The 13479-nt window shown below is 40.6% G+C and overlaps 1 protein-coding gene across 1 annotated transcript in view; it reads left to right on the top strand.

Annotated features, from left to right (window-relative positions):
- sorcs1 (sortilin-related VPS10 domain containing receptor 1) overlaps positions 1 to 13479 on the top strand; it is a 147442-nt gene that overhangs the window by 46333 nt on the left and 87630 nt on the right. The gene's annotated exons all lie outside the window — the stretch shown is intronic.

Genomic DNA, 13479 nt, shown 5'->3' with positions numbered 1-13479 from the left:
GGTCATGTTGAAGTTTGTGTACTGATGAGTTTAATTGCGTCACATTGTTTCCCAGTTGGATCAGAGATTTCAGTCTTTCTCTTTGTTCCCATAAGTCCTTGGCATATTGGAAAAGAGCCTTAAGACGCAGGCTACAGTGAACACCTTGTCAGCAGTAAAGGATTCCTTCTAATCTATCTGATCACATTAAAATGCTCCATAGCACGCGGTCGTGCTACAGCTGGCTCTCAACAGCTGTCAGTCCTGGAAATGTAGTTACTGCGTGTGTGTGCCAGGTTTTGCGTGGAGAGGCTAATCTCACTGGAATAGAAAGAAAAGGCTTTATAACATTACAAGAAGACATATAGGACAGTTGGACGGTGTAAAAACATGCAGACATTGCATGTTCTCTAGTCGCAGCTAGCGACTAGAGACGACACCCACCTGTCACTCAAAGAGGCCACGCCCTCATTTATGCCTAACTTAAAGCCTCAATATTATTTAAACAGATGAGTAGAAATCTAGATGCAGATTAAAAGCTTTTTAAACATCTTTGTTTATTGGGGACTGTGCAGTCTTGGTGGGCTTTATGTGAGTGACTTCTCATTTGAATACATGTTGTATGTATAAATGTGGCCCTAGTTCTGCCCTGGTGGAGAAAGCATTGCAGTATATGAAGTATCTCTAAGAGAGTATTCTAATAAAAAGTCCTTCAGGTAAGTTGCAGAGACAGCAGCTCGCTGCCAGTGGGGAGAGAATGACTTTGGTGTCTGGCAGAAGTCCCCAGTCCCCTGGTGGGACACAGGACACAATTTACATAACTAACATCTTGATTTGCTGTAAAGTGAAATTAGGGCCTGTGCTATGTTCAATTACCTCCACGGATCTTCTTGTAATTAAAACTTAGCGGTCCCCCACTGTTCAATAACTCTGTGCGGGGAGGGAGATTGAGAGAGAAGTAGATGAAGAGAGGGAGGGGGAGGCAAAGAGAGGGAAGATAAACTGCTGCTTCATCATGTTTTCATCAGACATGACCTTGGCAGTCATAACAGTGGGGGGAGGATATCGCTGGAGAAGAGCCACACTATCCATAAGTTGAAAGTTAATGTGAGGAGCATCAGCCATGGTGGCCCCTTTATTGCGCCCTTGCCAGCTGTTGTATGGAGATCAGCGGCTGAGTTGCTGGACCCTAATGAGATGTTTATCCTTAAATTGATAACATAGGGGAGGGATTATGTTGGGCTGTATATTGCTGAGTACTTTTGCTTTCAGGTTAACTATTTGCTATTCCATCACAAGTCCCTTGCGCATTGGTTAATTGCTGTAATTGCAGCATTTAAGAAGATATGGGACTTGTTATTTCTGATCCCTGTGGAAAGATCACACAAAGAACAAGTGGACTTATTCCTCAATAATCACCTCTTTGATTCCTGTTTTTAGATGTTGGCGAGTGATGATGAGGCGGTGCTGCAGTGCAGTCTCAGGTCTGCGGGGTGATTCAGTGACAGTTGAAACGCTCGTGTCATTATGATATGCCGCTATTGTAAAACTGTACTTTAGCTTCCATGCTTTTCTTTTATGCAAGCCATTAATCTTTATTATACGTTTATCTGGAAATTGCAAAGTGACAGAAAGGCAGCGTCTCCTTTGCCTATACAATGCATGTAAAGTGGCTGTTTTATGGGATCGGTTAGAGAATTTTAACTAAGCCATAATCCCTAAATTGATAAAATTGCTTGCAAATGTACTGCAATGTTTAATTCATGAGCAATAATATGCAGGTAATATATCCGAATATAAGCGAAAAGCGCCCCAAACTTTCTGCAACACAAAGCCATCCAAGCTTTAGATGATTTCACTTGTTTCTGAGATTGTGTGTTTGCTGATTGTTTTCATGTTTTCACTGCATGACTTCTGTTAAATACAATGCATTACATTACTTAGAAATGAGATGTCCCAAATGCTTGCGTATCAGGGATTTAAAGTGCTACGAGGAAGTTTCATTCTGTGTTGATTTTGTCGGTCTTTGTGGACAGAAGCGGTGGTGTTTCTGAGCACCTCTTATTTTACTGCAGCGGGGTCGGCCAGTCTTGCTCGGCTCAGTCCTGGTTCTGGGTCTCCCGTGCCTCCCTTCCCTCTAGTGGGCCCAGCAATACTGCCTGGGTGTCGGCTCCCAGTGGGGACCGGCGGAGCAGCGAGGTTAAAAAGAGCCACTGCCCGCCAGGCGGATCTGGGTCTGTCAGCGGTGGTTCTGGTCGCTGCTGGAGTCTGAGCTGATGATTTGCTCTGATTTCGCCGGAATCTGACCCAGTGGCACAGATGACAAGCATTAAGAATAACTAGAAATAGCCAATCTTCTCTCTGATGGTCTTGTTTACTGATGTAGGTCATATAGAGGCATCGGTATTAAACAGAGACAGTAACTTTAAAATGTATTTGTTCATTCTTTTTGCATGTATTTTCTAGCTACAGACCAGCTTGGCCATATTCATTTTGTTCATGTTCAGCTTGAACCGGCAATTTCTGTCCCAAGCTTCCTCATAACATCCCCCGCTTACTATGAAATGGGCTGCATATATATTACAATCCTTCCTCTGGGGGTTCACAAGACCCAACACACAACTGTCTGGTGTTTGTGCACTTTGGGAAATAATGAACATAGTCCTACTCCTGCTAATTGTTAAGAACAGCATTCAGTTCACAGAAATGATTGTATGAACGACCTCTGTATATAATTAGATATAGGCTGCTAATGTGTAACAGCCTTTCAACATACATACAGTATCTTCTAAAGTACTGGAAGCATCAGCTACTGTGTGGGCAGCGTCTGTCCACTCAGGGCTGGCGGTAGATGCGGAGCCCTGCCGTGGAGCATTGCTCATGGATATCAAAGATCTGCTGACGGTAATGGGGGCAGCGGATGGTGGTGGGGAGCCAAAGGCACGATAACACCTAATGGCCACACTGAGGCATCCCTCTTTTTTTTTTTAATCACAAGGAAGGTTAATCCTCAATCAATGCAAATGTGAAGCAGCAGCTTTGGGTTCTAGTGGCGCTGATAGCAGCTTAAAGGATCGCTGTCGAGGGGATCAGGCCTGGTACGACTCCTAGTCATGTCTCGCCCTGCGCACACAGGGGAAAGACTTTCTTTTCATTTTTGGATGCGCCTGAAAGGGTTGGGGAGGTAATGCTCTACATTTTCCCCGAATGCCAACTTGTGAAGGCTATTGGAGATTGTTTGCCTGATGCTGAAGTGGAAACCGGCGTGGTTAGAAACTGTTTTTTATTCCACATTTGAATCCTGGAGCATGATTTTCATGGCCTTATTGTTGAGGAGTTAGCGATAGGCTACACATTAGCATCGAATGCATAATGAACGTAAGTTCAAAGGCTGCTGCTCTTGTATCATATGTTCCCTTCAATGTCTTAAGATCAGGGGTGTGCATGTTGTTGTTGCCACATTTTCTTTTGCTGACACCAACAATTCTGCTAAGTCATGAAAATTCACTGCAGCTTCATATGGTAATACGTCAGCTCGTGTCAGAGCCGGATAAGGAAAGTCGGGACATTATTCACCCTTGGATCTTCATGGCTCTCGCTAAGCAGCTCTGTTTAACAGTCCATAAGAGTGGCTGCATCAAAGGGAATCAGGTATAACAGGCAACATTAAAGTTACAAGTATGCATGCTGCCATTCTTAGTGTGGATTGCCGATAAACAGCAGCTTAATCTCCTCGTAACACTTTCTATGAAGCCCATGTCTATAATGCATTATAAAACATCATTATAATGTATTATAATCTGCTTAAAGCAGTGTTTGATTACAGTTGTACAAAGTCATTATTATTCATAATGCTTGACAACATTAATCATAATACATTATGAAGCATTTTTATAATGACTTATGAGGTCAGGTATCATAATTCTTGGACACTCGTTTTTTTTTCCATCATGTATTACAATTCGCATAGTTGTAATACATTATAATCTGTTAATAATTTATTTTAATCACTGATAATGCATTATAATGTGATTATAAATTACTCTAAATGGTCATTGGTTGCTTTTTTTTTTTTTTACAGAACACCACAACACAAAACGTTGTGGAATACATTTTTACTTCACTTTGGGAATTACACTTTGATTGTTGCAGACAAACGTGAGTCAGTGAGTGACCAGCAATTATGAAGTGTTATTACGGTGTGATAGGATCTGAATTGTAAGTCGCTTTGGATAAAAGCATCTGCTAAACGACTGTAATATAATGTTATGATGATTGACACTATAAAATGCTGCATAATGGATTATGATTATCGTTATGCAGCATTTTCAATATTTAAGCATGCTTACAACTATAATTATAGAGTGCTATTAGCAGATTATCATGCATTATGAATATGTTTTGAATGCATTATTGACCTGGGTGTCGTACAACGTTTTACCAAAGTCATATATGTTTGGGAGATGGAACCCCGTATGTATATGTGAACCGTTTCCTCTATTCTTGATGCTTTTTATAAGTTCAGCTCTCTGCTACTCGGTTTCCCCTGGCTCAGAGGACGTGAAAGCAGGAACGGCAAAATGTGTCTGAATATATATTTTTTTAGACCAACTGAGCCTTATTTTGCCGATGCCATTAGCAAACCCCCAAACTTACACTCTGGTAGAGCATCTCATTGACACTGGATCAGTGGATTCATTTATATCATGTGAACACTCCTCAGCTGGTCCACTATAAATCATAACTGCAGTGCCTCCAAGAACGGCTCAAAGCTGATATCCCTCCACCTTGACACCGTTGTAATCACATTTGCCACCTGTTTGTGTAGCTGCTGGGGTATTTTTCCACCACAGAGACACCTAATTGCGAGTCATCCGATGATAACATAGTGGAATTGTTGGAAAGGCTTCCGGGATTTGCATTAGCTTTAGGTGGTGATACCATGTGCGCTTGTTTATCGTTTGCCTTTTGTGCACAGATAATAATTCACTTCCTTTGCAATAATTGCTTGTGTAGCTGCATGGAAACTACAACTACTACTATTTAACTTATCTGTGTCTAGTAGAACACATTTGACGTTATTCTTACTTATTTATCTTAACCTGATTGAGCCTCTGTAGCACGTCAGGTAGCGTCCTTCCAGGATGTTAGCAGCAGTAAAACCCCTCTTGGCATGCAATGCTGGCAGCATAGGTCTCTTTGGTAATGTTGGTCGGTTGGTCCAACACTTTAATCCAAAGATTTCTTCACAACTTAACTTTTTGTGAAGAGCCGTCATCATCAAATTCTTCATTTGTCTAAAACTTTGGTTTAAATACTTCTTTATCAGTCTCAGATGTACTTTGTGTTTTATGCTAATTACGAATGCTAACATGCTAACCCACTAAACTTAGATGAACATCATACCAGCTATAAGAATTGATGTTGCAAAGGGTGAAATGCACCCATAACTGTGCTGCCAAGCAAATGGTGTTTCACTGCTCCTGTGATATTTGCACGTAGTTAAATTGGTAATGTGCAGACATGTAGCACAACATCTGTCCCTTTCTATGCAAAAACTGTCCAATTCACAGAGGTCAGCACTAACAGCCACATGCAGTGACACTGAAGCTATTACAGTAGCGTCCTCAGAGAGTTGATGGGAACTGAGGCACATTCATAAGGAGCGTCGGCTCAAACTCATTTATTTTGGGATGCATTGACAGTTGTGTCATGAAAAATAAATGAATAAAGCTGCCCTTCTTGCCACTTTGGAAAATACATGAGAAGAAAACAAGAAATAAATGAATGCAAAATAAGGTTGTATGAACAAATTATTTCTTAGGCTTATTAAAAAAAATTTTAAATCTTAGATGACAAGCTCAAGCGTTTATTACATTTATGAAATATATAATTTTGAGAATGAACAATATGGTAAACAATTACACACATAACGAAGTCAGGAACAGAGAGTAAATATTTGACTTCCAAATAGTTTTGACCAAGATGTAGGTGGTAATAGTTTATTCTCAAGAAAGGAAAAATGAAATACTTGGTGGGTCAGCTTGTCAGATGTACAAACAATGTTTAGAGTGTGTCGAGCTCTAAATTGTTTCGGAAAAGCAGTCCGTGGAATGCTTTGCCACTGCCAGATCTCGGTGACAATTGAAGCAGAGTGAATGTGTCTGAACTTCGACAGATGAGATATCAAATTGGCGGGCAGGAGTGTGATAATCAGGGAATTGGAGAGGGGAAATTGCATCAGAATGGAATCATAAGCCTGGCCAGAAGCGAGGATTTGCTGATCCCTGACCTTCTGTTTCAGAGCTGAGGGTTTTAGGTAATGAGATCTATGCAGTGAAACAAGCGAGTGTCTGCCGATACAAAAAGCACAGCCAATGGATCCAACACATATTTTGAAATGTGCTGTGGCAGCAATGAAAGACTCTAAGGGTTAAGGATGGCATTTTGATGAAATAAATCGACCTTGCATGAAGGTATAATATGCTGAGGGGCTTCCGTGGTGTCTGATGTTGCATAGGTTATCAACTGTCTAACCTACTGTTACAGGACGCAGCTGCCTAAAAAATAAATAAATGAGATATTCTTTCGTAAATTTGCACGAGGTTGTAGATGATCAACTACTGTATATACAGTATGTGTTAGCTCTATCAGTGTGTCTCACCTTTCATCAGTTAGTGAACTGGAGGTTTCCTGTGAAGGTAGAGCTCCTTGTTCCTTCACTTTTTTGTATTATCCGTCTCATTTCATGGGCATTGAGAGTAGCTTAGCATTAATAGAGACGCAATGTAATAAGACCATCAGTCTTTTCTCCTCTAATCGCTTGCTAATTGCTCCTTACGTGTTATTCTGTTTGGAAATGATCCTGAATTAAGAAGCGAGTGTTTTTTTTAGCCAGACAGCGTTGAGAATCCCCTCATTAATTCTGCCTTCATTGCTGGAGTGATTAGATCACATTTAGAGAACGTTGCAAGAGGGTTGAACGCCTTGAGATGTAGGATTTCACATTTTCCAGCAGTCTAGTGAAACCTTTTCAATGACATCATTTCATTCGGGTTATTAGTCTAAATAATGAACGTAATTGGACTAATTTGGTTCATTCCTTTCACAGATTGTTCAAAGCTGGCCATGTCAATTATGTTTGTGATTTATAAAAGGTTATCACAAACAATCTAATTTCAATCTAATTTGTGATTCCAAACAGTTTCTAATCACACTATTTAAACCAGTTCAATTAGCATATTTATCTAAATGTTGAGCGTCTAGCGTTTGTATGCATTTGTTTAATTATCTGTGACATATGCAGCAATAATCTAATCTTCACTGCAAGCTAAATGCTGTCATAACCATCCTTTTGCTTGTGATCTTCTTCGTTGATGTTACTGCAAAAGTCTAAGGCCTCCCTGTGAAGTTTTTGGACACGAGCAGCACCATGTCAAAATATTTCAACTCAAAAAAGTTCACACTAAATTGCAGAGAGCATACATTTATATCATATCAAAGCTCTGTCAGACGCTGCTGCCCTCTGGTGATCGGATCACTTCGGGGCGATCTTGAGTAACAACAATTTGAAGATTTGAAAATAGAAACGCTCGCCCAACCCTAGATTCATGTCATGGTCTATTAGATTTGTGTGCGTCTACGATTTGTTTGTATGTCATGTATGCACACAGGGCTGCACGAGCATGTGGCAACACAATACACATATCTAACGAAGGATTTGATAAACGAAGTGCTCTGACAAGTCATTGGCTGTCGCAGGATTGTAATAAGCCCGTCCAATCATGTCCTTTGGCCCAAATGTAATGATTGGACGGGCTTCCTGCCTGCACGCATTCATGTAATCATAGCTCGTTACCAGAGTCACTTACAAGCTAAAAGCTTGACAGCTGTGAGTGCTAACAGCAGCCATGTTTGTTGTTTACGTTGATTATGATATGTTTACATAATGATCATTTGTGTCTTTGGAGGGAGGCCTGAAGTAAGTGTTGCCAACTTCTTTGCTAGATTTAGCAACTTGTTTAGCTAATGCTAAAAACATGAAATAATTAAATCTAGTGTACTCTCACTCTCAACATTACCAACTCTGTGCTTAAAGTAATGTATCTAACCTGGGAGTAAATCTTTCACTACTAAAGGAAATACAAAAGACAAATCTATGTCACATCTATCCCGATCCACTGTTGAAAGAGCAAGCTTTAGAGACACATATTAAACAAACACTTATAATGTACATATTTATCAAAGTATTGGTTATAGTATATTTTGTATATTTAATTTATATTATATTCTTATATTCCTAACATTTACAGCACTTTTTCTGTTGTTGTTAGTTTATTTTTATTTCCTCTTAACATGTTTATTGTATCCACCAAACACCAAGACAAATGACTTGTAAATACTTGGCCGTAAACCTTATTCGGAGTCTAAATGAGGCCTCTCTCTGTGCCCCGACACATGTGGCCACCATAGAGACTCATGCTAGAGCTCCTTACAACAATCATACTGTGCTCTGCTGGTTCCAGCTAGCACTTGCCTCGAGCTCACCACAGAAGTCTGCCTAATTCCAGGCATCAGTGTAAAAAATGGGCCTGGTCCTGCCATTGAATCCCATGCGTAAAGAGACGGGGATGATTGGACAGAATGGTGGAAGACAGTGGAGGGAAACCTGCTGGAAACAAGTAGAAGGAGAGGTGCTGCCACCTTAAATGAAATTGGATGGAGGGAGAGCGAGGTGCAGCATACTGTGAAGATTGACTCTAGATTGCAGAGCAGAGAATATACGTGGCAGATTGTAAGCATGAAGAAAGATCCCCAAAAAAACGTACAGACTTCCTCCCCATCATTCACCACCACACTCCTCCAACCCCAGAGCTACTGCTCACTATCCAGGGAAGCACTGACATGTTCAACCCTTTAGTCCAGATGTGTCCAGTCTACTGCATGAACCCACCAGACCTTAAAAGAGAATAACATATAACAAACTCTTTAAAGGGACAGTTCACATTAATTGTACTGGGGTTGTACGAGGTACTTCACCATAGTCTGTGTATAACCTACAACAGTGATTTTCAACCGCTGTGCCGCGGCACACCAGTGTGCCGTGAGAGATCGTAAGGTTTGCTGTGGGAAAATGTCCAATTTCATTAAATCGGTCCAAAAAAACATTATTTAGTTGCTGCAAATAATTTGCCATTGTTGAGCGACTGAGCCTGCAACATAGTGGCTGGCTAAGTAATAAATACTCTTCCATGCCGTGGGTGGCAGTAGGTAGCGCATTAATGATCTTGTTACTTTAAAACAGTAGAATGAAATGACGCGCGGGAAAGGTTGCGGTGACGAGACGAACAGCGATGGAGAAATATTTGAAAAGGAAAAATGCAGACTCTGAACTGGGCCCTGGACAAAATAACCCAGATGAAAAGCCTCGTATGAGTGGTGGTCAAAAGAAAAAATAAACGGTGAGTTCGAGGCAATACAGCGAAAATTATCTTTCGTTTGGATTTACTTTCACCGGGGATCGGACTGCACCGACTGCGTTATGCTTGGTGTGTGGGGAAAAGCTATCCAACCATGGTCCCGAGCAAGCTTAAACGTAATTTCCAAACAAAACACCTGTCACTTCAAAACAAAACTTGGTGTGCCGCGGGATCTTTTTAATGTAATGGTCAGAAAAGATTGAAAAACACTGACCTACAGTACATGGAGTTTGGAGAAACAGATATAAGTACCAGCACGGGAGCAAAGCAATGTACTGCTGTGGACGGGTCAGCAGCTAAACGTATACTTAACAATCAATATCAGTATATGTTCTAGACTTAGGGCAGTTTCCGATGTGGAACTGAACTGAAAGTGAAACGTATCTATACTGTTTTTGTAAAAGCAGGTGTATTTGAAGATAGCAATATAGCATCTTCAATTCCCGTGAGAAAGGGCCGCCTGACAGCAAGGTAAAGCTGTGAGAATATTCTAAATATAGTGTACACTTTAACTGATATTGATTATTTTAGTGTCTAAAATACGTCCACAGCAATACATTGCTTTGTTCCTGTGCTCCAAACTCCATTTACTGTAGTAATACACTGGCTATGGAAAATAACCTCACACAACCACACACACAATCCAAACTATCCCTTTAACCAAAGCACTAGGGGTGTAACAATACACGTATTCGTATTGAACCGTTCGGTGACTGACTGTAACGACACATTACCTCACTACTGAATGGAGATGAAGAGCCATGTTCTTCAGACACGCCCCCTTGTGAGTCTCACCTGCGAGGATTTGGCATTTCTGCTTTTTTGCTGTATTGAAAATGTGTCGAACCGTGGCACCACTGTGTTGTATCGAACCGCACCGATCATTTTGTGAACCGTTACACTCCTACAAAGCACGGAACTTTTTCTTCACTTTAGATATGCAAAGTCCATCCTATCATAAAGAGTTACTTTAAGAACAGCTCTACACTGTACCATCTGCTGCTCATGCATTTTCTGCTCCGTTGAGAGGACTGTGGGTGTGTTTATGTGAGCCAAAGTGCTGTCCACACTAATCAAGCAGCACAACACTTTCCTAATTGTATCTGTTTTGGAAATGGTGAAAACAGCATGCATTTGGAACTATTGGTAAAAAAAAAAAAAATAAAACGGTTTTGAAGCTTCGAGTTTGGCATTTTGGCTGTGCCATCTTGTTTTTTGCAACCAGAAGTGACACGAGAGGGCGGAGCTAAGTACAACCAAATGATGAGTAAGACATTTTTAAGTGACCAAAGTGCTACAATTAACTTTCATGAAGTGAAAACACACTGTGAAAATGTTAAAGTAGTAAGATGAAAACACGGACAACTTCCAGACCGGAAAACGCTGTGGTCCCCGCCCTAAAGCATACCCTGCTTTATAGTCTGTTTGACTCTAAATGGACCATCATTTACTAAATGATCTTCATGCTGTATTGAAGAAGACTTGAAACTGGAGATTGAGTCCACAAACTCATGTTTACAATGTTTACTGAGGTAATAAATCAAGAGAGAAGTAGAGTCATTTTCTCATAGACTTCTATACAACCAGAGGAGTCACCCCCTGATGGACACTAGAGAGAATGCAAGTATAAGGCACTACAGCATTGGCTTCACTTTTCAGATTGGAAGGTTTCCTGTCTGTGTGGTGGGCTGAGGCGTCCGTCTCTCTTGGTTGCTTTGTAAGCTCTTTCTCCTGATTAACCCGTGTTATGTTTGAACAAATCTGTGTAGCAGTAGCAGCTGCAGATTTACTATGTATCGTAGTAGCAAACCTTTTTAGTAGCAGGTGAGAGTTTTCTGTTCAGTTCTCTTCCACCTTGTTTCCAGCGGCAGCTAGCAGCTTTTTTCCACTACCTGCCCAGCAGATACACAAAGTTAGCATTTAGCTGGTGAACATAGTGGAGGAGTTAGCAGCGAAAAAGACAGATTTCTCCTTCAGCAGACACCAAACAGACCTAGAAGGAGAGTAAATACTTGACTTCCAATCATCAGGTGGCCAGAAACAAGACACCAACGGAATTCTAGCATTACTCTGTGTCTTTTTGTGCAAGTAAATAATTGTTTAATAACCAATTTCCATATATATTGTGATTGATTATATGTCAATCAGATTTCATTAGTTAAAAGAAAATATGTATTTAAATCATGTCTATTGCACTATTTCTTTAAATGTTTTGTTGGACTTATTTCAATCCCTGAAAAAACTCTGAGATGTTGGCTATACAGAGGTCTGGGACCAGGTTTTTTCGAGTCCGGCGGGGCCAGGATTTAAGATTATTGGTCGTCCAGGAATGCTAAACTTTGAGGTAATGTAATTGCAAGAGATGTGCACGTCCTTCTCTGACTTTTCCGTGTAGGACATTATCTATGTTTGCTGAGGGATGCTGTCTGTGTATCTAGTCAGGGTTTACAACAGTTTTGGACTCAAGTGCTATTTCTTGTAATTGAGGACATCCTGCAGACAGTCTTATTGATACTATGAAGCCATCAGAAAAGGAATTCCTAAATTTGACTACTTTCTTACACAAGTCCTTGTTTGCTGTGATTTCTCGCTCATGAGTAACAATCACCTCCTTCAGTGGGGGGCCACCTATTAATTATAGAAGGTAAATATGCAGACAGTGAACTTGATCAGGCAGATTCTACGTAAATGCTGATAAGGCAAGTTTGGCGAGGAAAGGAAATTATTTGAATGTTGAGCCAGGCCCTTACTCCTTTCGGCGCTCGTACGTCCTTTTCTAATCACAATATCTCCTGGATACACAACAGTAATTACATTTCCCTGAATACATGTGCTGAAGCTGAATTTTAAAGCCACCCCATTCATATTTCTCCAACCATGGAGAACATTTGAGAATGTCATTTACTCAGCAAAAATGTGCAGATTTAGCAGGGGATTGTCAAACGCCACAAATCAATCTGCTCACAACTATTTGAAAAAATTAGGCGATGACCTTTTACAGATTCACTTTCTGATTTGATCATAGTCTGGATACGTTTCATTTCATCAAGTCTATGGAAAGGGGCGGCTCTGTGCCTACGAATCCAATGCATTCGTCAGACCAAGGCACATTATCTTGTCCAGAGCTTTCAGTCATTTTACGGACGAGTCCATAACAGATTTGGTCCAAACTCATCCATTCACTCCTCACCTTTGCGAGCAAAAATAAAACATGTGATACAAGGTCAGATTCCTAGTTTTATTGTGGATCTTAGAAGTTGTTCAATAAGTCATTATTGATACAAACGATACATACACGTGGCAGCTGGTAATGGCTCTGTCCATAATCTGCATAGAGCTTCCCTGAGGACTCTTTCCCTCGGTTGGTTTCAGCTGACCACAGAGGATCCCACTGGTTCACTCCACTCATCTCTAGTGAGCAAAGGTGAGCTGAGCCTTTGCTTTTTGCTATAGGAAGCCACAGTAAGCAAGAAATATACTTGCAGATTACAGAGTGTAAAGTTATGGTTACCAATAACTCTGTAGTGTATTGTTGTCCATGGCAGAGCTGTATTTAGAGTCTTAAGATAAGATAAGATAATCCTTTATTAGTCCCGCAGTGGGGACATTTACAGGATCACAGCAGCAAAGTGGACAGTGCAAACAAGCTACATGGTAAAAAAAAAAAAAAATCAAGAGCAGCAAGTATTATAAAAAAGTAATAAACAGTAAAGAATATCAACTAAGTAAAAAAGTACAAAAATCCACAATAACTAAATATAACTGCGCTCTACGTTCTGCTATAGACTCCACAATACCCTCCTAGTCAGCCACTTATAAATTTATGCATTAACTTGGAACAAGTCCATTTTCAACTTTCCAATGGCATCCACTCAGCGGTGCAAGCTCTAATGATACCACAGTAAGTAATTGGATGGTGTTAGGAATACCATTTAAAAACTATAAAGCGGCTGGCAGAAGCAGGTCAACAATCAATCACTCTCTCTTGCCGACCAGGAGGACTCCTCCCATACATCATCGC

Source organism: Anarhichas minor, unplaced genomic scaffold (assembly GCF_050575085.1).
Source record: "Anarhichas minor isolate MPS153535 unplaced genomic scaffold, ASM5057508v1 ptg000014l, whole genome shotgun sequence".
Classification (NCBI taxonomy): Eukaryota; Metazoa; Chordata; class Actinopteri; order Perciformes; family Anarhichadidae; genus Anarhichas; species Anarhichas minor.
The sequence above is the reverse complement of the archived record's forward strand: the minus strand, read 5'-3'. Positions and strand labels throughout refer to the sequence as shown.